We start from the raw sequence: 21,935 nt of genomic DNA on the forward strand, positions 1-21,935 counted from the left end.
ATGTTTGGAAGTGATGTTGTGAGTGACCTTGGCATGTGAATGATGCCATCATTTGAAAGTATGGTGAAGCCCCTCGAAGGTAGAAAGTCCTTCTTCCACTCTCATTGTCCAGCCATCAGGTATCATTGGAGCCAAACCAATGTAATACTATGTGAGGAACTCAGTAGCCTGAACTGATGCTCTCAATTTTTGTTTGCCAGGACAGGTAGAAAAAAAAGCACTCCCCTGGATATTAGGTAAAATTTAACAGCATGAACTGGTCAATCTCCTCCGAGCAGCCTTTTCAAAACTTTCAAAGGAAACCTAAAAAGTTGCTAAATGCCCAGTAAAATGATCCATAACTATAACACTGGGTTATGTCCAAGTTAATGATAACAATGGAGAATATACTGGAATAATTATGGGTGAGCTTTGCTGAATCTTCTCCACGGGAAAGTTCGGGAAGAGCATGTGACAACTGAGGGATCAGCTTATTTACTTCCTTTTCCCAGGGATTACCTCGTTCCTCAAAACGTCACATTCAATAAGACAACCAAATCATTCTCTCTCTCTCTCAACACCCTTATTTCACCTGTGGAAAAAATAAAGTGCTAGTTGGTTTCAAATAGGTCCAGCCATTGGACTCATCTCCAAAGCATCTCTCAGGACCTCACTTGGTGCAAAATGTGTCTGTATTTCACTAATCAACCTTTCAATTAAGGTGAATAGATGACATTGTGGCAAGAGTGCCTGCTTTGGTTCATCAGCTCTGTGTGGCTTTTAAAGAGACTGCAATGTTGTTATAAGAAATATAGAGATAAATGAATGCTTCTTCAGGAAAATCCTGGAGACACAAGGCACAATCTGGCCATCTTGAGCTTCTGGTTGCAGGTTATTTCAACTCCCCTTCCCATAACAACCTGCCTGTCCTCTGTCTTCTCCAGTGGTGTGGTAAGGCTAAACACAAACCTGAAGAACAACACCTCATATTCTGCTTGGGTCGCCTACAATGACAATGAACATTGAATTTTCCAATTTCAGGTAACCCACTCCCCCTCGTGTGCCTTTCCCACTCCCACTAGTCCACCCAGGTTCTCCCTCCCCTTTGTTCACCTTTTCTATTCTCCTCCCACCCCATTAGCAAGTCTCGCTATCCTCCCCCACTCAGTTCCAACTGCCCATCATCCACGTACATATCTACCTGGATTCACCTTTCCTATCCCCTTCCCCATCTGCCTATCATCCCTCCCTTTCACTGGTCCCACCTATCACCCTCTCTCTACCCTCCTCCCATCTCCCATCCAATTTTCAACTGCCTAATCTTTCTCCTCACCCATCCCCCCCTTATCTGTCTCCCCCCTCTATCACTTCTATATACTGGCCGTCTTCCCTCTACACTATCCTGATGCAGGGCTTCAATCCGCCAAAGATGCTGCTTGACCCACTGAGTTCTTCCGGCAGTTTACTTTTTGTTCAGGAACATTACATTAGGTTTAAATGTTAAGCCTTTTCAGGTTCAATTACAGGCAGAAAAAAAACCTTCATCTTTAATAATTTTTCAGCATCTCCAGTATCACTGCCAGCAAATGGGCACATAAACTGAAGAAATGGCAGCTGAAGGCCAAGAACTCAACATGGGAGAAAATAATCTGTGATTGAATGGGAGGATTTTAAATCTATTTTTAATATTATTATTTCTGGTGTCAGTGATTCTAATATTTGTGGGCTAAGAACTGCTCAGCCAAATGCCTGTCCAATACATATCATAACATTTCTGACTGGCTTAATTGAGAATTTGCCCTACCTATGATTTATGTAGAATAATGTAATTGTGTTAGAGTGTAGATTAGCTAACAGGGAACAAAGATTTTACAGAACTTGTGCCAAAAGATTTTAAATCTCTTGAAATTGAATTTGTGCTATTTAATTACTCATGTCAGCCCACAGCTGCCAATTAATTTGGCAACAGAACATCCTGTGAATTAACCTTTTAAAATCTGAATAACTGGATGTAGTAATCCATTATAAAAACCTTCCAAGTGGCCACTTAAATTAACATTCATTCATTAATTAATATAGAACACAATACCAAGTAAAGCCCTGTGCATTCAGATTAAATGGTTCACCTCCAGATACATGGCAGTACAGTGGTTATATTACAGGAATAATAATTTGGAGGCCCAGACTCATAATCTTTAGATGTGTTCAAATCCCATCGCAACAGCTAGGAAATTTAAGTTCATAGAAACTTGTGGAGACCCACTACATCCATGTTGGCCAAAAATAATTATCCAGTTAAATAAACTAAATCCAGAATTTTAAAAAAGTGTCAGTAATGGTAATCATGAAGCTATTGAATTTTAGTTGCCACAGTGCACTTGGCCAGTTGTTCTGTATGTCCTTTAGAGAAGGGGAACTGCCCTCCTTACCCAATCTGGCCCACTTGTGACTCTGGATCCACAACAAAGTCATTGACTCTCAACTGCTTCTGAAATGGTAAGCCATTAGTTGAAGGGCAGTTAAGGATAACAACTAAATGCTGGCTTGGTCCATAACACATACAACCCATGAATAAAAACAAACATTAAAGCCATTTGCAGATTTGGTTCTCACATGTGTTGATCTAATCATTACAATGCAATAATATGAAGGGCCAACATGAAATATGCTGCATCATTCCATAAAGTTTAGTTCAACTTCCAAAGCAATTTTATTTTCTAATAAATAAAATCAGGCAAACTACTTCAATTATTTAAGATGATTGAAACTTATAACTGGAACCGATAAAGTCACCTGGCAATATAGCAAATGGATGGAAAAATAGGGACTGAAACCTGTTATCGACAAAATGAAATAACAATGTTCTCAAATGAAAAGTTACTGTTAAATTTGTGTTCTGATATTTGATCATCTGTTGGGATTCAATGGAATCATCTGCAAATATTTTAACAAATATATATCAGTGATTCTCCTAATATGTTCTTAAAAAGCTCTGTACAAGATTCAGCCAAAAATCTTTTAAGCACCCATCATAAAATTTCTCTCTGCCTTAATTGGATAATTTACCTCACACCCATGACTGACCTGGAATAACCCAAATGTATTAGAGTCCACATTATCTGAAGGGAAAGAGAGTATTTGCAGAACTATTGCCAGGTAATAGATGTACAATTTCACGTGTCTCTGGTTAACAAATGTTGTGTGATAGCGAAGGTTTTCCCAAATTATAACCTTGTGATAGAATTAACTATTTCTGAGCCCAGTGAGGTAGAAGAATACCCAACTTGCATTTCAATGGTTGATAAATCAGGCAAGTCTCCCTAAGATCATTTGCTGCACTCATTAGATTCCACATCACTGTACAAAATGATAGAAAAATATGCTCAGTTTAGTTCTTGGCTAAATTGAGATGCAGGAATGAACTACTCTAATGGATTCTTCCACTAAGCATAGAAAGAAAAGAATGAACTTGCATTCATCTTTCACATGAAAAGGACATTGAAAAATACTTTACAGCAAATTAACTACTCTAGAACCATTGTCACTGTTGCAAAGTTGGCAAGTACAGCCCCAAACTGACAACAAAATTCCAGGAGCAACAACTGAATAACTGACCAGATGATTCTTTTTTTTTCCAATGGCTTCAGTTCAAGAATAAATCTTGGCCAACATTAGAACCCCCTACTCTTCAAAGCTGTGCTATTGGAGTTTTCTGTCCACCCAAGAGAGCAGATGGGGCCTCCAACATAGCAGTTCTCTCACTACTGTACTGAAATGTCAGTCTACGTTATGTGCTTTACTCTCAAGTGAAGTTTGAAATCATGACCCTCTGACTCAGAAGCCACAATGCACTCACCCAGCCAAGGCATACACCTCTCTGCACAGCCAAAGGAGATATTCAAAAGTCACAAATCATTAAAGGATTGTTGGCGTTCCTCCAGCTTTAGAAATTTTCACTCCAATTCAATGCATTGCCAATACGTTCACCTTTATTAATGTACCAGAAGTGGTTCTTTCAAACTCACTCAACATTTCTGGAAGGGCTGTCAATGCAGATAGGGGAGGGAGATACCGTGCAGCTAATGACACTCTTGAAGCAGAGGCATGGAATCATTCAAAACAACAACCTAGATAACTCTACTTTCTTATTTCCATCTCCCTATGGCAACATCTAACCTCTACTTGATTCATTGCTGTGGCAACAAGGCCAAGATGCTTTCCTTGTGATTAGCAGGACGGTTTCATTCACAGATAAATATTGGTCCTATAATGTTAAACATGATAGAAATGTGGGGACAATGGAGTGGGATTATTGTAAATGGGTGCTTAGTGGTCAGCGGTAGATCAAAGGGCCTGACACCATGCTGTATGACTCTTATGGTTATGCAATTCTCAAGTCTGTCTTTTTGAAGATTAACTATGAATTAAGAGGAAACCCGTGAAGAAGATTTTCTTAAAGTGTTTATTACACAAAGTTATAATTTGTATCACATTGTTGCAGTAATCATAATAAAAATGAAAGGTATACAGTAAATTATTCTATTGGTATGCACATCTTAATAAGGAGCAAACAAAATTATTTCTAGAGTTGAATAAAAGAAAATATGTACAGCCAGGTGTAGTTACAGTGAAGGCCAAGTGAAAACCTTTCTGAAACGGTTTTAAAATTCTTGAGTGTTTCAAACTGATGCATATGCATATATTATAAAATCTGTTATATAATTAACTGATCACACCATGGACATTGAAGATGGACTAACATTCGTACTGAAAGATTCATATGTCTTTATGTATAGAGATAAACTTTGTCTTTAATTAAAGTTTATTGGGAGCAATTCATCTCACTTTTCCAGATTTTTACATCATTCAATGAAGTTCCCTTCATCTGATGGGCTGAAGTATTCTACTTTGCAATATTAATTTCTAAATATGGAATAACTTAGATACAATGAATAAATAAAAAGTTTACTGGTCTCCCGAACTTTAATGCAGTGTATCCTGGACCGAAACTATTTAGATGAAGTAACTCATGGGTTGTTCTCTTACCTACAATAGAACACTAGTTCTATTAAATAATTGTACATAAGAATCTTTGAAGAAGTTTGATTCAGCATTTGTATATTTGCTAATATTATCATAAAGCAGGCAATTTTCTACAGCAGTTGGATGTTCTTAATTAAACACATTTACTGTCTAAAGTAGGAAGTTTCAAAATCATAGACTTTATGTTGGGTGGCATAGTGGTTCCACTTCACAGCTCCAGCAAGTTGGGTTCAACCCTCATCTCTGATGCTATGTATGCAGAGTTTGCAAATTCTCCCTGTGGATGTGTGGGGTTCCCCTGGGAGCTCCAGTTTCCTCCCATATCCCAAAGAAACGCAGGATGGGAGGTTAATTCGTCACTGTCACTTGCCCCTAGTGTGCAGGTGGGTGGTAGAATCTGCTGATGGCAATGTGGAGAGATAAAATGTGATTAATATAAATGGATGCTTGATGGTTGGCAGAGACTTGATGGATGAAAGAACCTGTTTCTATGACATACGACTTTATGACTTTAAACTGAAGAACAGGTTACAATGAAATTATCTGCTTACAAACAAAATGAACATAATTTATGCATTCTTGAGAAGTTATTATAAGAAAATAGAAAGAGTACACAAATACATATTCCCTTCATTAGATGGGTCATTTTTGAAAAGACTTCTCACAAGAACCTAAATACACAAAATGTAAAAAGATAATGAAACCCTCATCACAAAGCTCCAAATGGATTTTCCAAAATCATTTGGAGTTTATAATTCAATGTACTTGCTATGCTCATAAATAGATCACATTTATTTAAAAAACAAAGCACTTCAGATTTAAGTTTCATTGACACAAATAACTTCCATACAGAATTTACGGCTAGTGATCTTAGCATTGAAACATTGAAAAAGAAAGGAAATTCGGAATTGTTGGCATCCATTCAAAAAATCCTTCACAGAGATCTATTTAGGTTTCGTTCATCTGACATCCTCTTGCATATTCCCAGCAACTTTGTTCTTTTGCAGCTTATTTTCTGAACTGTGTTGGAAATGGTGTCCGTTGCAGAGTTAAGCTCAAGCATTTATGAAACTGTGCAGGTGGAGGTCAAAATGAGAAGGTGTTGAAATGGTTTTTTGACATTGTTATGGTGTCCGTTTGGGATATTCTGGAGTGAAGATTGAGTTTCAGCCTTCAATATTAAGCGGATGTTGCCCACGATGTCACATTTGACAGCTTATTACTCCTCTACTATTGAGCAGTAGCAATCTTTTGATGACCTGGTAGGAGTGGTTGCATGTAGAATAACTAGTGCAAAAAAGAAAGATCAATATGTAAGTCAGTTTCTTACATAACTGTAAGATAAAGTCTACATATATAAAAATATCAAAGCTTTTTCTTGGCCTACCTGGCCAAGGCCCCTAAACTTAAATAAAATGTTATTCATAAAATTGGTTTAGACCTCATGCAGATCTGGAATACTGTTCCTTTCCAATTTTTTTCCCCCGGTGGAGCTGAAGGCATCGACTCATGCTGGAAGGTTCTCGTACGAATGCTGGCAGCCCTCCGGTGCCTCAACCAAGGGCACCGTCTTCATGTACGAGCTGTGACTGTGGGGTCCATCGAAGCCAAGCCCAACTTGGTCCTTGCTTAGCAGCTTCACTGATTGCCTAACGCTGTGGCCTTCTGTGGTGCCCTTTCTGTCAATTAACAGATCAGAGATGCAATTTAGCCATTACCTGGTTGGAACAGTTCAATACTGGATTTGCTACTTAAATTAATGAATAATCCTATCCTGGAGTTTTCTGCAATATTGCATTTTTATGGACCTATTTGGCAAACAAGACTCCACAGTTCACCATCTGTCTTTTATTGATTTCTAATGGAACTGGCATAATAAATTTGGATGAGTATACTGTCAGTTAAACGAAAGATGCCTAACCAAACTTTTCCTAGCACAGCCCTTCCAAAATAATATATATACTTGTGTGCAATGAGATATGACACAGCATAAGACACAATGGAGCTCCTTGAGCTGCTTAATAAGCAATCCCACATGGCTGTTCTAATTTTAAAACAGAGGATCCAACGAAACTGCTCACAAAATAAACCAAGGGCCCTGAAGCTTCTGTGCTGACTAGCCATCAAAAGTGTGCCGTACAGCTTGACAGAAGATCCTGACTCTGCTGCAACCAAAGCCTTCGTTGGATACTTCGTGAGTGGGCAATTTGAGTGGGAAAGTATGGAAAATGGGGGAGTGGAGGAGTGTGAGGAGCATGGGGCTGATAGGTGGGGAGGTGGGGTTCTAGGGATCCGAGAGGGGCGAGTTGAGGATGGTTGTGCGAAGGGTGGAAGAGGGAGATAATGGGCTGGACAACAATTAAGCCAATAAAACCAATGCTTTTAGACCAGCTGACATGCAACACCAATTTACTTCTTAAAGCAATGGGCACTGCTCCATTTTCATCCAAGCAAGCATCTCAATGATGTAAATTTGTACATCCAAGATACCTAGTTTTAGTCACTGCAAGCATCGTCCTCCCCTCACGTCATTAATGATTATTGAGTCAGGGAAAGGGAACAAAAAACTGGAGGGCGTAGCTTTAAGGTGAGAGTGGAAAGATTTAAAAGGGACGAGAGGGGCAACTTCTTCACACAGAGGGTGGTGCATATATGGAACAAGCTGCCAGAGAAAGTAGTTGAGGCAGGTACAATAATAACATTTAAAAGACATTTGGACAGGCACATGGACTGAAAAGGTTTAGAGGGGTATGGGCAAATGCAGTCAAATGGGACGAGCTAAAGGGGATAGGCAGAAGTTGGGCTGAAGGGCCTGTTTCCATGCTATATTACTCTACAAATCTATGAGTCAGGCATATCAAACTAGCATAAACCAAGTCCTAACCATCCTGAAAGTTACTTCTCAATAGCTTACACATTTAACAATCTCACTTCCAACCAGTTGAGGAAGATACCATAAGTTTTCATTTAGTACCTTGTTAACATCAAATGCAGAATTAACAGCCAACTGGATAAGTTACTGGGGTTTCAGATGTTTAGTTCATCATTTATTTAATGGTATGTTTGAATCAAACTCTCTACTCCAGGTTACTTGTTCTTCATTGAAATGATTCACAGATTACATTGGTGCACTGGAATCAATTTACTGGCAATGGTGCTGGTGTGGGGTAGGGATGCGCAGGGGAGTGGCAGAGCATCGCAAGAAGTTTATACCTGGCACCCAAAACATCCTAAAAATGCTTTCCCTCAAGAGACAAAATAAAACATCTGGAAGTCTAACCAATAACTGGCCTGTTTTTAAGAACTGTAAAGTGCATCTGAACAAGTTAACAGTAAATGATTTCAGAACAATTTACCTTTTCTTAAAAAAATCAAAGCTGTTGCCCCTTCCCCAGTGGAGTTTAGTCCTTCAGGCACATTCTCAGGAACTCCTGCCCTTTAACCTTTCCGGGTCACAACAAATCAAGATACTTAGACCCCGTTCAATGCTCATCAGAACAATCAATCTGTTTCAGTTTGCACTACTGTGTTGGATAATGTGGCTGTAGAAAATCCACGGCCTGTGAGTGTGCCCCTCAAACTATTCTTCACTTTTAATCTTCTAATGACTGTAATGGGCTGCACTAGTCTCCAGCACCGCAACAGGTACAAGAAAATACACTCATCCACCTCCCTGCCCTGTTGGCCTCAACGACAAATTGTGATCCATCCTGTTCTTTTCAAACCTGTGTTTTCATTTCTTTGCAGCTGTTTCCATCAAACAGAAGGCACTTGTACAGCCTACTTTCTGAACATCTCAGAGACCCAAAATTAGATTAAAAGGATTTCACCCCTCATGGTTTGAACCTCAGCTCAGCGAGGATGGCAGTGCGATATTCAAGACAGTCGTAAGTCGTCCTGTAGCAAGGGATTTAATATCCAGTTGCTGGAGAGAAACAACCCTCAACTCCCCAACTTGTTCCATTCCCCTGTAAAGCCTTGGTGTTCCAGCTACTTCCCACTTTTTTGATCCCGTACGTTACTTTCGTGTACACTGACAGAATGCTCCTTCTCCAATAACACACCAATCTATGGCCAGTATTTTGAGTCTTTAAATGAGGAATTATCACAATTAAAAAAAAGTTTTGATTGTAGAAGAGCATGATATTCCCATCAAAAGGACAAGATGTAGTGTGAAGTAAGGGTCAAGTCAACTGAGCCGATTCATTCCTATAATTAAGTGCAGGCACATATCCTGCACATAACAGCACTTAAGAAGTGTCCGAATGAATATTGAATTGCTTAGGCATAGAGGGCAATGGACCACCTGCTGGGGGATGGGGTTATAACGGAAAGGTGCCCATTGGTCAGCATGGATGAGTTGGGCCAAATGGCCTATTCTAGGCTTCTGATTCTATCCACAAACTATTGAGAAATTCTACCTACAAAAAATCAGTTCCAAACTTTACTGGCTGACCATAAGATATAGGAGCAGAATTAAGCCATTCAGCCCATCGTCTGCTTTGCCATTCAATCGTGGCTGATTTTTTTTTCCTCCTCAACCCCATTCTCCCACCTTCTCCTCATAACCCTTAACCCCCTTACCAATCAAGAACCTAGCAATCTCTGCCTTAAGTACACCCAATGACTTGGCTTCCACAGCCCTCCGTGACAATGAATCTGTGAAATTCACCGCCCTGTGGCCGAAGAATTTCCACCACAGCTTAGTTCTAAAGGGACGTCCCCTTATTCTGAGGCTGTGCCCTTGGATCCTAGACTCTCCTACTAATAGAAACATCCTCCCCACTGATTGCACAACTTTTGAGTTTGCTTTCCTGATAACATTTTCTATTTTTTTCCCTGTCAATTTTGCCGTGAATGATACAAGTTAAGCCTCTGTCCATTCTGTGGAGAGCATTTCTGATGTCCAATCCTATTGCCATTTTATTTTAAGATCAGTTAACGGACTGGGCATACCACATGCAAGAATGTGAATTGCAGTGACCTCTTACCAAAAGTAAATTACCAGAAATGGTCAGCTTTCATTGACATACCACTAGCTCACCAGCCATCCAGAATAGCTCCTGTCAACTGGATGCTTGGTTGCTAATGACTGAACACCAGTAGGCCATCATCAGGAATCCAGAGAAATAGTTCCCAGAGTAAAGAGAAGGTTACCAGTTGAGAGAAGGTGATGAAAAGGGTGCAGAGGAGATACACCAGGATGTTGTCTGGACTGGAATATTACAGTCATAAGTAGAGACTAGTTCGGCAGGGTTTGTTTTCCCTGAAGTGGACCAGGATAATGAGTAACTTAATAGAAGCATACAAAGTTAAAAGGCGTTAGATAAGGTAGATAGTAAAGATCTTTTTCCCATGGTGTCTAAGACAAGAGGACACAGGTTAAAGGTGAGAGGTAGGAGGTTTAGAAGGGATGAGAGGGGGATTATTTTTTCCACATAGAGGGTGGTTGGAGTCTGGAGTGTCCTGTCTGAAGAGGCAATGAGGCAGGTACCAGGTAATCTCATGACATTAAAGAAGCATCGAGATAAACACTTGAATCACCAGGGCAAGTTACAGAGCATCAGGCAGGAACTAGGGAGAATTAATTGCGACAGCTGTTTTTGGGCAGGTCCACATCTGGCATGTGGAGGGTGTTTAAAGACCAACTGCACATAGTACAGGACAGGTATGTTCCAGTAAGAAGGAAGCTCAAGAATGGCAGGGTAAGAGAACCTTGGATGTTGAGAGAGGTGGTGAATTTAGTTAAGAAGAAAAAGGAAAAGTATGTAAGGCTTAGGAAACTAGGATCAAACAGAGCACTTGAGGATTATAAAGAAGCCAGAAAGGAACTCAAGAAGGGAATTAGGAAAGCCAGGAGGGGCCCCAAAAAGTCCTTGGCAAGTAGGATTAAAGAGAATCCCAAGGCATTCTACACATACATCAAGAGCAAGAGGATAACTAGGGAGAGGGTAGGACCACTCAAGGATAAAGGAGGGAACATGTGCTTAGAAGCGGAGGACATGGGCAAGGTCCTTAATGAGTCCTTTGCATCAGTATTTAACAAGGAGAAGCACGTGGAGGACAGGTAGATCAGTGTGGAGCATGTTAATATGCTCGGGCATTTTGAGCCAAAGGAGGAGGTAGTGTCGGGTCTCTTAAAGAGCATTAAGGCGGATAAGTCCCCAGAGCCTGATGAGATATACCCCAGGTTATTGAGAGAGGCAAGTGAGAAGATTGTTGGGGCCTTGACCAATATCTTCATGTCCTCTCTAACCACAGGTGAGGTCCCTGAGGACTGGCGAGTAGCTAAAGTTGTTCTATTATTCAAGAAGGGAAACAGGGATAATCCTGGTAACCATAGACCGGTGAGTCTCACATCAGTGGCAGGGAAGTCACTGGGGAGGATACGTAAGGATAGGATTTATGAGCATTTGGAAAACCATGGCCAAATTAGGGACAGTCAGCATGGCTTTGTGCAGGGCAAGTCGTGCCTTACTAACTTGATTGAGTTTTTTGATGAGGTGACAAGCGTGATTGATAAAGGTAGAGCTTTGGATGTTATCTACATAGATTTATCTAAAACTGACAAGGTCCCTCATGGGAGGCTCATCCAGAAGATTAAGATGCATGGGATCCAAGGTGAGTTGGCCGTTTGGATTCAGAACTGGCTTGCCCGTAGAAGACAGAGGGTAGTGGTCGATGGGACTTATTCTAGCTGGATGTCTGTGACTAGTGGCATTCCTCAGGGATCCGTACTGGGACCTCTGCTGTTTGTGATGTATATAAATGACCTGGATGAAAATGTACATGGGTGGGTTAGTAAATTTGCAGATGACACGAAGATTGTTGGTGTTGTGGATAGCGTAGAAGACTGGCAAAGGATCCAGCGGGATATAGATCAGTTGCAGATATGGGCGGAGAAATGGCAGTTGGAGTTCAACCCAGCCAAATGTGAAGTGTTCCACCTTGGGAGATCAAATGTGAAGAGACAGTACACTGTTAATGGCAAGACCCTTAACAGTGTTGATGAGCAGAGGGATCTTGGGGTCCAAGTTCATAGCTCCCTGAAAGTGGCTACACAGGTTGATAGGGCGGGAAAGGGGGCATTATGACATGCTTGCCTTCATTAGTTGAGGCATTGAGTTCAAGAGTCAGGAAGTTATGAAGCAGCTTTATAAAACTTTAGTTCGGCTGCATCTGGAGTATTGCATTCAGTTCTGGTCGCCCTATTGTGGGAAGGATGTCGAGGCTTTGGAGACAGTGCAGTATAGGTTTACCAGGATGCTGCCTGGATTAGAGGGCATGTGCTATGAAGATATGTTGGACAAACTTGGGTTGTTTTCTCTGGAGCAGCGGAGGCTGAAGGAAGATCTGACAGAGGTTTATAAGATGATGAGAGGCATAGATGGAGTCGACAGCCAGTATCTTTTCCCCAGGGTTGAAATGTCTAATACCAGGGGGCATGCATTCAAGCTGAGAGTGGGAAAGTTCAAAGGTGATGTGCAGGACAAATTTTGTTTTTACACAGAGAGTGGTGGGTGCCTGGAATGCGCTGCCTGGGGTGGTGGTGGAGGCAGAGATGATAGGGGCGTTGAAGAAGCTCTTAGGTAGGCTCAGGAATGTGAGGGAAATGGTAGGATATGGACATTGTGTCGGCAGAAGGGATTAGTTTAGTTGGGCATTTAATTCCTAATGTAATTGGTTTGGCACAGCATTGTGGGCTGAAGGGCCTGTCCCTGTGTCAGTCTCAGGGTTTGCTGTATCTTGGTAGCCAGTGGTGATATTCACTTCTTGTTTAATTTTGTTCTAAATTTGGGTTAAAATAGCAAATCATGTCAAATTATGTATCACCATTTTAAAATCACATATCAGCTGGATTGGGGTGGGAAAGGAATGGGAATATTTACTGCTCCATTTCATTGTCCCTCCAGCTGGTTTTTGCAGACAGAGGAACAATGAAATCAAGTTAGGCATTCACTGTAGTAGAAATTAACTGCAAAAGAAGTGAATGCCTGTGCTTTGAGGATCAATGTTATGTTGACAGCTTGCTTCAGAAGGACAAACTTCTTGTTTTGACAATTCCAGGAAAATAATTAAAGGTCTCCGTTACTGTAACTGTACCAGTTTGTACTGGCAGGTGTTTATTTACTGGTCTATCTAAGCATGTGTTGCATGACAGGTTACTGCTTGCATTGTTCAACGATGCATTGCTGCAGGTTTCTACTGCATCCAAGGCACAATCATCAGGATCACAAGTGGTCGGGGAGGTGGGGTGTGGGGGAAGAGGATGAGGGTGGCCTGACGGAAGCCCACACCCAGGGGTAAGTTTCGAGCTCAAGTGGTACCAACAGCAGCTGGTTCTTAGTGCCAGATGCTTTTTTGTTTACAAACTGCTCAGGTAAGTCCCATTTAACTGTGACCAAAGCAGGACTCTCATTCGTACATTAAATGGACATTAAAAAAAGCTGCAGATGCTGGAAATTAAAACAGGAAGTGCTGGGAACACTCAGCAGGTCAGGCAGCATCTGTGGAAAGACAAAAGAGAGTTCATGCTTCAGGTTGTCAGAAATGGATAAGAGCTTCTGAGGAAGGGCTTTTGACCTGAAACTTTATGCGTTTCTACATCCACAGATTCTGCCCGACCTGCAAGGTGTTTCCAGGATTTTCTGTCATTCATACCGAAGGCCTGCCTCTTCACAAGTGGCCTATGGCATCTACGGCCAGGCATACAGCAATAAATTTAGTGGAAGTAGCATCCAGTCGTGACTGCAAAGCTTTCGAGGTCACTGCCTGTGTCTCGGTACATCTGTATTGGCACTGAGAGCAAAATAGCCAGCTTCAGAGTAGACACAGTAAGTAGTTGATCCCATTGAGATATCAGTTTTGCAATAAAAATCTTGAGAGTTTCTGGGCCAACTTGTTAATAGAAGCTGAGGGAACAGATTGAAACCATTTCTGCTGGTGAGTAAGGGAGAGCTCAACTCTTGGAAGCCAGTCTGCTAAGAGTGGTTAGGAAACACTTCTTCATGCACAGCTTGGTAGAACTTTGCAAACTCTCTCCTACAAATGGCAATTGATGCTAGGTCAGTTGCTAATTTGAAATCTGAGATTAATAGTTTGTAGACTATCAAAAGGTATAAAGAAACGTAGGGAAAAGCTAGGGATATTGTGTTGTGCGAGATCAACCATAATTTTGTTCCATAGCAGACAAAAACTGAAGGGCACAATGGTCTCTTGTTCCCATATGCTTACATGTCCTTTGTTTTAAACTCTCAATACTAATCACCAAGCTTCAAAACCTGGGCCTCTATACCTCCCTCTGCAACTGGATCCTCAACTTCCTTATCGGGAGACCACAGTCAGTGCAGATCAGTAGTAACATCTCCTCCTCGCTGACAATCAACACAGACGCACCTCAAGGATGCCAGTTTAGCCCACTGCTCTACTCTCTCTCTACACTCATGACTGTATGGCGAGGCACAGCTCAAATGCCATCTATAAATTCACCAATGACACCACTGTAGTTGGCAGAATCTCAGATGGCGATGAGGGGGTACAGGAGCCTGAAGGCCCACAATCAACATTTCAGGAACAGCTTCCTCCCCTCCGCCATCAGATTTCTGAACAGTCCATGAACACTACCTCCTTATTCCTCTTTTGCACTATTTATTTATTTTTGTAACTATAGTAATTTTTATGTCTTTATGTCTTGCACTGTACAGCTGCCACAAAACAACAAATTTCACAACATATGTCAGTGATAATAAACCTGATTCTGATTCATGTGATAAAGAGTTTATATTCACCTGTCTACCGAAGGTGCCATATATTCCAGGCAAATGTTTTTCTCCTTGACCAAATGACATTTCCAGAGATATTGGGCAGGAAAAGATGTACTCTGATTCACAGAGAAATGGCTGCTGAGATCAAACCCGATGAGATTACCTGTCATAAGCTATCAACTGCCTCATTTTTATTACAGCTGAACCTCAACCTGCAAGCGCTCTCAAATACTTCACTGGGACATTTCCTAAATGAACAATCATGAAAGCCCATGCGAGGCCTCCAATTGAGTTCCAGATGACGCCAAACTGAGTTCATTTTTTCTTCTGTGGACAAGTGCCCAATAACAGCAGAGCTGAAATCTCTTAGCTAATTTCAATTAGACCTCTTGCAGCTTCAGGAGAGGAAATTTTTATGACATTAGTTGGGGTTGGACTTGAATTCCAGGTGTAATGATAATGTTCCCATCCATTGCATTATCCAGTATGTCCAGTACAACGTATAAGAGAGAGGGAAAAAACATCACGATGAGCTTGATCCAAGTGTACTGCCATCCTGGACACCACCCAGTTGGCTGTTTATGCAGCAGCAATGTAGCCCCTGAGTTACATTTTTCAAACCAGATTTTTGGCTTTTAAAAGGTAAATCCAAACTGTGTCAATTTACTTAAACTGTGTTTGTAAGCCAATGAAATTCTAAAGGCACAGAGGGTTCAAGAGGGACAAATCAATTTATTTTTTAGCTCATGTTTTCTGCCATTAAGCAATCCATGAATTAGCTTGCTGTAATCAAACCTCGAGGCAAACAGAGATACGGGTCTGAGGTTATGCAACACAGAAAATAAGCTGAGAGCATTATTTGTATTCCTTTCGTTAGGCTTGAATATTTTGTATTTGCTTTATCCAGCTCTGAAATGAATATTAGGAAAATATATCCTCTTGCGAGGGCAGTGGCTGGCATGAGGTCACAGAGTTGACATGTGTGACCTTTAACCTATGCAGGATATGAGCCAGAGTCCAGCATGCTGGGTGATTGCTGGCTATTTGGCATGAATATCCTGTCTGCAGCATGGAATAATATATCCCAAAAAGGAGCTTCACCTTCTGCAGTATCTAAGTTTATAACAATACCACTAGCTCTGCCTACACCACTCTGACAACTGAACCGATGGTATAGGATTTTACCAAAGTATGCAAGGTATAAGTGTCAACCATTGGAATTACAACTTGTTTAGAGTGCATTATTTTGTCATTTGTAAAAAAAATACACAAAGCAAAATTTCAGTGAACATCTGTTACGAATACTTCAGCAAGGAGAATATCAATGCAACACTAAAAAGCTGTCATGTGACCAATTCACGAAAACTGTTTTCACATCAATGCAAAACAAGACATTTTTGGTTCTGAAATGTATATGCTCACGGAGCCATGCATGGATATAAAAGTGCTCTGTTAAAATGCTGCAGTTTAGTTTCTGATAACAGGGCTAGAAGCAATTGGTCATACAACAATATATATGACACAAGTTGACTAAAGGAGAAATATCAGCGCATTCCCTTCACGTGACAATGATGTAAATCGGCTTCAAGAAAGTTGACAACATGATAATAACCTCAACTTGGTGCTGGAATAACAGCCACAGAGTTTATTTTTCAATACCGTGTGTGCAAATAAGGAGCTGATCTCCCCGACGGCTTTGAAAAACTCATGCCACGGCACACCTGCAAAATGAGTTGAAAACTAGTAAGCTGTAAAAACAAACTGCACATCAAAATCTATCTGGACCTAATCTGCAAAGTATCAAGCAGGACCACACCAAAAGCTGAGGGGACATTAGCTTCAGGGATGGGGGGGGGGGGTGGTAGGGGGTGAGCTGGTGGACGGGGTTGCAGACTGAAACAGATGGAGTTTACTGATCCCACAGGGGAAGAGAAAGGTCTGAGAGAGCTTCTCAGCAATCAAATGGAAGCCATATGATACAAAGTCACAAGCTGCAGTACAAATTACAGGAACCTTCATTTAGAGTACAGAAACTACTTAGTTTGAGATGCGTAGCAAAACTTGAATTAAATACAATGCATTAATCCATATTCATGCAGGATATTTGTGCTAATAACCAGCATTACACAGTGTTCCAGATGCAATCTCATATCCTGCATAGGTCATAGGTTACACAACTGGCCCATGTGTCCTCATTTCCACTACGTACTTCGGTTCTGAGGGAAAGAAAACTGCAACAAACGGAGCTTACAAAAACTGATTCATTCAATACAATTAAAAAATGGTTATGAATTATATGGGTTATTGAATGTGTGATACCTAAATTACTCATTAACTAACCATGAATGAGAACTTCTTGTACGGCATCACAAATGAGAAAATTATCTAAAGCCACCTGTGCAATTATGCTTGTAAACTGTGGTCTCAATTCAAAATCACTCAGATCAACATAGCATGTACTTGAAGAAATTCAACACAGTTGCTCGGCACCTGCCAAAAATATAGATACATGTTTGGATTGCTTTCCTTTAAGAAAAATCTTGTGTTTCCCATCTTCATCATCTGGGAGTTTTATCTCTCAGTCGGAAGGTGGATAGATCGACAATGGGTTACTCCTGACCACCGTTCTCAGCCTTGGTACATTGCCAGCCAATAAGTCATTTGTATGCTGATCAAAATCTGCAGTGAAGTTCTCCTTCAGCTTTCCTTCCAATGGAAATGGAGGATAAATCAATAATGAGTTGCAGAAGTTTGTTTATTGACTGAGCCAGAATGTGAGTCAGTTATACCAAATTACAATAAAAGATGAAAGCAAATTCAGCTTTCAAATTAAAAGTCTGTGCCTTTGTATTACCTCCTGGATCTTCAAACTGCAGGGCAGGAGCTGTGGGGGAATGGGGGAGGGGGGGAAGAGGGGGGTGCAAGGTGGGAGAGTGGGTGGTGTGGGAAAGTTAGAATGGGAACTTGGGAGGTGAGCCAATAATAAAAATGCACAGTTGTTGTTCAGTTTTAATAATAAGAGAATTCCAGGAAGTGGGATATGTGAGGACTTGGGGGGGGGGGGGTGCGGTGGGGGTTCGGTGGAGGGTGGATGGTGGGGAGTTTTGGAAAGGGATGGGGTGGGGTAGGGAGGGTAGGCATATTAAAACTTCTCCAAGAAGACACAAGAGACTGCAGATGCCGAAATCTGGAGCAACAAATAATCTGCTGGAGGAACTCAGCGGGTCGAGCGGCATCTGTGGGAGGAATTGATGATGTTTCAAATTTAAACCCTGCATCAAGACTGTCTTGTCCAAGACAAAAGCTTCCAAGGTGGGTTTCAACAATACAAGTTTAGGAACTTCTGTCATTCTGGACAAAATCCATACTGTTCAGAATGTGTTACTCTGAGTGACATGTCACATTTCTCCAACAAATGAAGCTCCTCTAAGGATCCCCAAAAGCTGTAATCAGACACTCAGACCCAAGCAGGCCATAATGAAGCCTTCTCACGACTACCCGATAGTTAAATGAAATGTGGGCCCTCCATATAAGAACACTGGAGAAAAATGGACAGAGTCTAATCCCGGAAAAAAAGCAAATGGAGCTGAGGAAGGAGGCAACTCCATCCAGAAATGTGGCCACACGCTGATATCCATGGAATACTGCCCCTTTAAGTAATTTTGATGTTCTGTGCCTTTGCCAAGCAGGTAGTTTTGAAGAAAACTGCCCATGATGGTTGACTGAATTTTCTGTGTAGTGTAGCCAAATTCTTCCCAAGATTCAAGATAATGTTCAGTTCAGAAAGTGCTGAAACAAGTACTTTCCACTCTGCCTTGCTGTTTAACAATGCATTACCTGCTGAGGTCAGTGCAACACGATCGAGGCCTTTCTGTGGCTTGAGACATAGGCACAAAAGCAATATGGGGAGTAATTCACACAAGCAAGTACAAACTGCTCCTTTTAATCTTCCTTCCCTCCCCCTGTGCCCTTTTATTTGAGTCTTTTGTGTATTGGAGGAGAAGTCCCACCGTGTGTGTGCTGTTCAAGAGCTGCCTTAATCCTGTGCTACATGACTAAACCTGCCTGAATGGTGAGCACCAAGGTGAAAGTCAAAGGTGTCACAGGATTAAAAGGCCTCCTTTCGTGAAAGGCCACCTACAAATCAAAATAAGTCACACACACACACACACACACACACACACACACACACACACACACACACACACACACACACACACACACACACACACAAAGAGATTCCCTGTGATTATTTAAAGATGACAAATTGATTCATCAATTTTTGCTTCAGAGAATCACAATGTTCAGTCTTTGTAACAGTAATCTCTTCAGCATATTTCAAACTATTTATCTGGCCCAAACATAAATGTATCTGTGTGCACTTGACCACATGTTGCAAGTACTAAACTAATTATCTATCATCACTGAAAGACTGCCAAAAATTAGCTGCTAAGGAATTCCCTCATTGTGGTAAACAAAAAATCCTTGATTAAAATTTCCAAACCAAATCAGGTCATCCTTCTAGTTTAATAAACTGTGACAACCAAGCTATTCAAGAACCCACTCCAACAGTGGAATAGAAATGTGGTTAATGTTTTTATGTTCCAGTACCATATATTCCTCACGGAAGTACAAAGAGAGTATTTATTTTATTTTTAATTTGTTTCCTTGGTGTGGGCAGTGCCAGTAAGGCCACAAGTACTGTCCAGTTAATACTTGCTGCCTTGGTCAGCAATTGCTTTTACTCATTCAACGTGCTGTTGGGCCACTGCAGCAAAAGGGAGGGATGAAGCACAGGGTGTGGACTGGTGTCACCTAAACAGTCAACGGGTTAACATATCTAACACTGCAATATACATTGAGAGTTGAGGGGAGATCAGAGCATTGCTCAGAGACTTAGAGTACGACTAATCACAGAGAGATTGTGACTCTTTGGAAGTATTAATCATATTGCAACACGGTCACTTAATAGGGTGCAAAATTAAATATTTTGGAAGAGCTCCAAGCATGCATGGATGCAGAGGGAGCCAATCAGTGTCAATGTTAGGTGCCCTTGATTGGAACCCAGACTGTAGACACCAGACCTGCAACTACAGGGCAACTGCAAGCTCAGTCTCCTAGGTCTGAAAGCTAAGGACAGGTTGATTCGTTCCTTCTTGCTGTATTAACCATTACTACTTGGACTTTCAAATCTTGCTGCTAACATAAAAATAGCAAAGATCTGTGCACCAACACCCCCGAGGGGTGGGGAGAGTGAAAGGCAGAGTCAAAGCTGAAACGTTGCATGTGAGGGATAAAGGCACCCATACGGTGCAAGAACAGCTGGAGAGAAGGAAAAATCGTGCAGCTGATAAGGCTGCTGATTCACAATTCCAGTGACCCTGGTTCAATCTTGACCACTGGGATTGTTTGCATGTTCTCCGTGTCCTCATGGGTTTCTCCAGTTTCCTCCTACATCCCATCTCCATGCCGATTAGTGAGTTAAATTGCCCCTAGCGTGTAGGTGAGTGGTAGAATCTGGGAAGAGTTGATGGGAATGCCAAAGAGTCATAGAGCTGTACAGCACACAAACAGGCCCTTTTGGCCCAACTGGCTCAAGATGACCATCAAGCTCGTCTATTCAAGCAATCGGCCTGTATCCTTCTACTCCTTTCCGATCCACGTACCTGTCCAAAATGCCTTTTAAACGCTGTAATTGTATCTGCCTCTACCTCTTCCTCTGCTGTTTGCTTCATCTAACCACCACCCTCCGTGTGGAAAAACTTGCCCCTCAGATCTCCTTTCTGTTTCTCCCCTCTCACCTTAAACCTATGCCCTCTAGTTTTAGACTCCCCCACCTAGGGAATAGAATCTGACTACCTACCCTATCTACGCCCCTCACAATTTTATAAACCCAGCCTATTCAATACAAGTACAGACCTCTATTCCAGGCAACTTCCTGGTGAATCTCTTCTGCTCTCTTTCTATTGCGACCACATCCTTCCTGTGGTGTGGCGACCTGAATTGTACATAATGTTTCAAGTGTGGCCTAACTGATGTTTTGTACAACTGCAACGTTACATCCCAGCACTTGTTCTAAATGCCTCGACCTATGAAGGCAAGCATGTCGAAGGCCTTCTTCACTACCCTATGCACCTGTGGAACCGGGAGTTCCAGTGATGGTGGCTGTAAGATAAGATAAGATTTCTTTATTCGTCATATGTACATTGAAACACACAGTGAAATGCATTTTTTTTGCATGGGGTCTTCTGGGGGGCAGCCTGCAAGTGTCGCCACGCTTCTGGCGCCAACATAGCATGCCCACAACTTCCTAACCCGTACGTCTTTGGAACGTGGGAGGAAACCGGAGCACCCGGAGGAAAGCCACGCAGACATGGGGAGAACGTACAAACTCCTTACAGATAGCAGCCGGAATTGAACCCGGGTCGCTGGCGCTGTAAAGCGTTACGCGAACCGCTACACTACGTAGGAACAACCTGCAATGTGAAATCATACAGGAAGCATTTTGTGCTGGTTGCTGTATATTGTTGGGCTTGTTAAAAGATAAAATGATGTGTAAAATACAGGATGAGTGAAACAAACCCAGTAATGGGGTAAAGCATTCAGTTTACAATATGTCACATTCATTGAACTTTCAGACTGTAAGGAGTTGATATTCATCATTCAAATATTACAGGCTCAATAAACACAATAAGTGGGACACTTCAAAAGGCCTTATTAACAGAAGGTCAAAAAATAATCTCCAAACAAGCTGCACTACCACAGAGAGGTCTGCTGTTTATGGAAGGAGCAGGACTCTAAAGGTGGTGTGTGTTTACCTTCACTAGGCAAACTAATAAAACACTACCACCCCTGTCAGCATTTCTCCTCTCAGGTTTTGCTTCATGAAAAGAATCAGAGGATCTCAGATTCATCAATAAAATAGCCACTCCCTTCTGTGGGCACAGATCTGTTTAATATTTAATCAATGTTCACAAACAAATGGCTTCTACAACACAGTCAGCTCACTGGAAGTATTTACAGTAAGACCACTTCAAGGGAGTGACTCTTGCACCTTTTGGGAAAACATTCCTTAAATACTTAAGGTGCTTTGCTTCCTTTGATGCTTTGCAAATTACTTTTAAGCATTCAAAAGTGACTGCAATTTAT

At 41.5% G+C, this 21,935-nt stretch overlaps 1 long non-coding RNA gene across 1 annotated transcript in view; it reads right to left on the reverse strand.

Moving 5' to 3' along the window:
- Positions 1 to 4,434: 4,434 nt before the first annotated feature.
- Positions 4,435 to 21,935, reverse strand: part of LOC127580012 (uncharacterized) — a 216,010-nt gene continuing 198,509 nt past the window's right edge. The window contains exons 3-4 of the long non-coding RNA XR_007957765.1: positions 6,464 to 6,701; positions 4,435 to 6,309 (exon numbers count right to left, since the gene is read on the reverse strand). This is a non-coding gene — a long non-coding RNA (uncharacterized LOC127580012). The remainder of the gene's footprint in view (positions 6,310 to 6,463; positions 6,702 to 21,935) is intronic.

This window comes from Pristis pectinata, chromosome 18 (assembly GCF_009764475.1).
Source record: "Pristis pectinata isolate sPriPec2 chromosome 18, sPriPec2.1.pri, whole genome shotgun sequence".
Lineage (NCBI taxonomy): Eukaryota > Metazoa > Chordata > Chondrichthyes > Rhinopristiformes > Pristidae > Pristis > Pristis pectinata.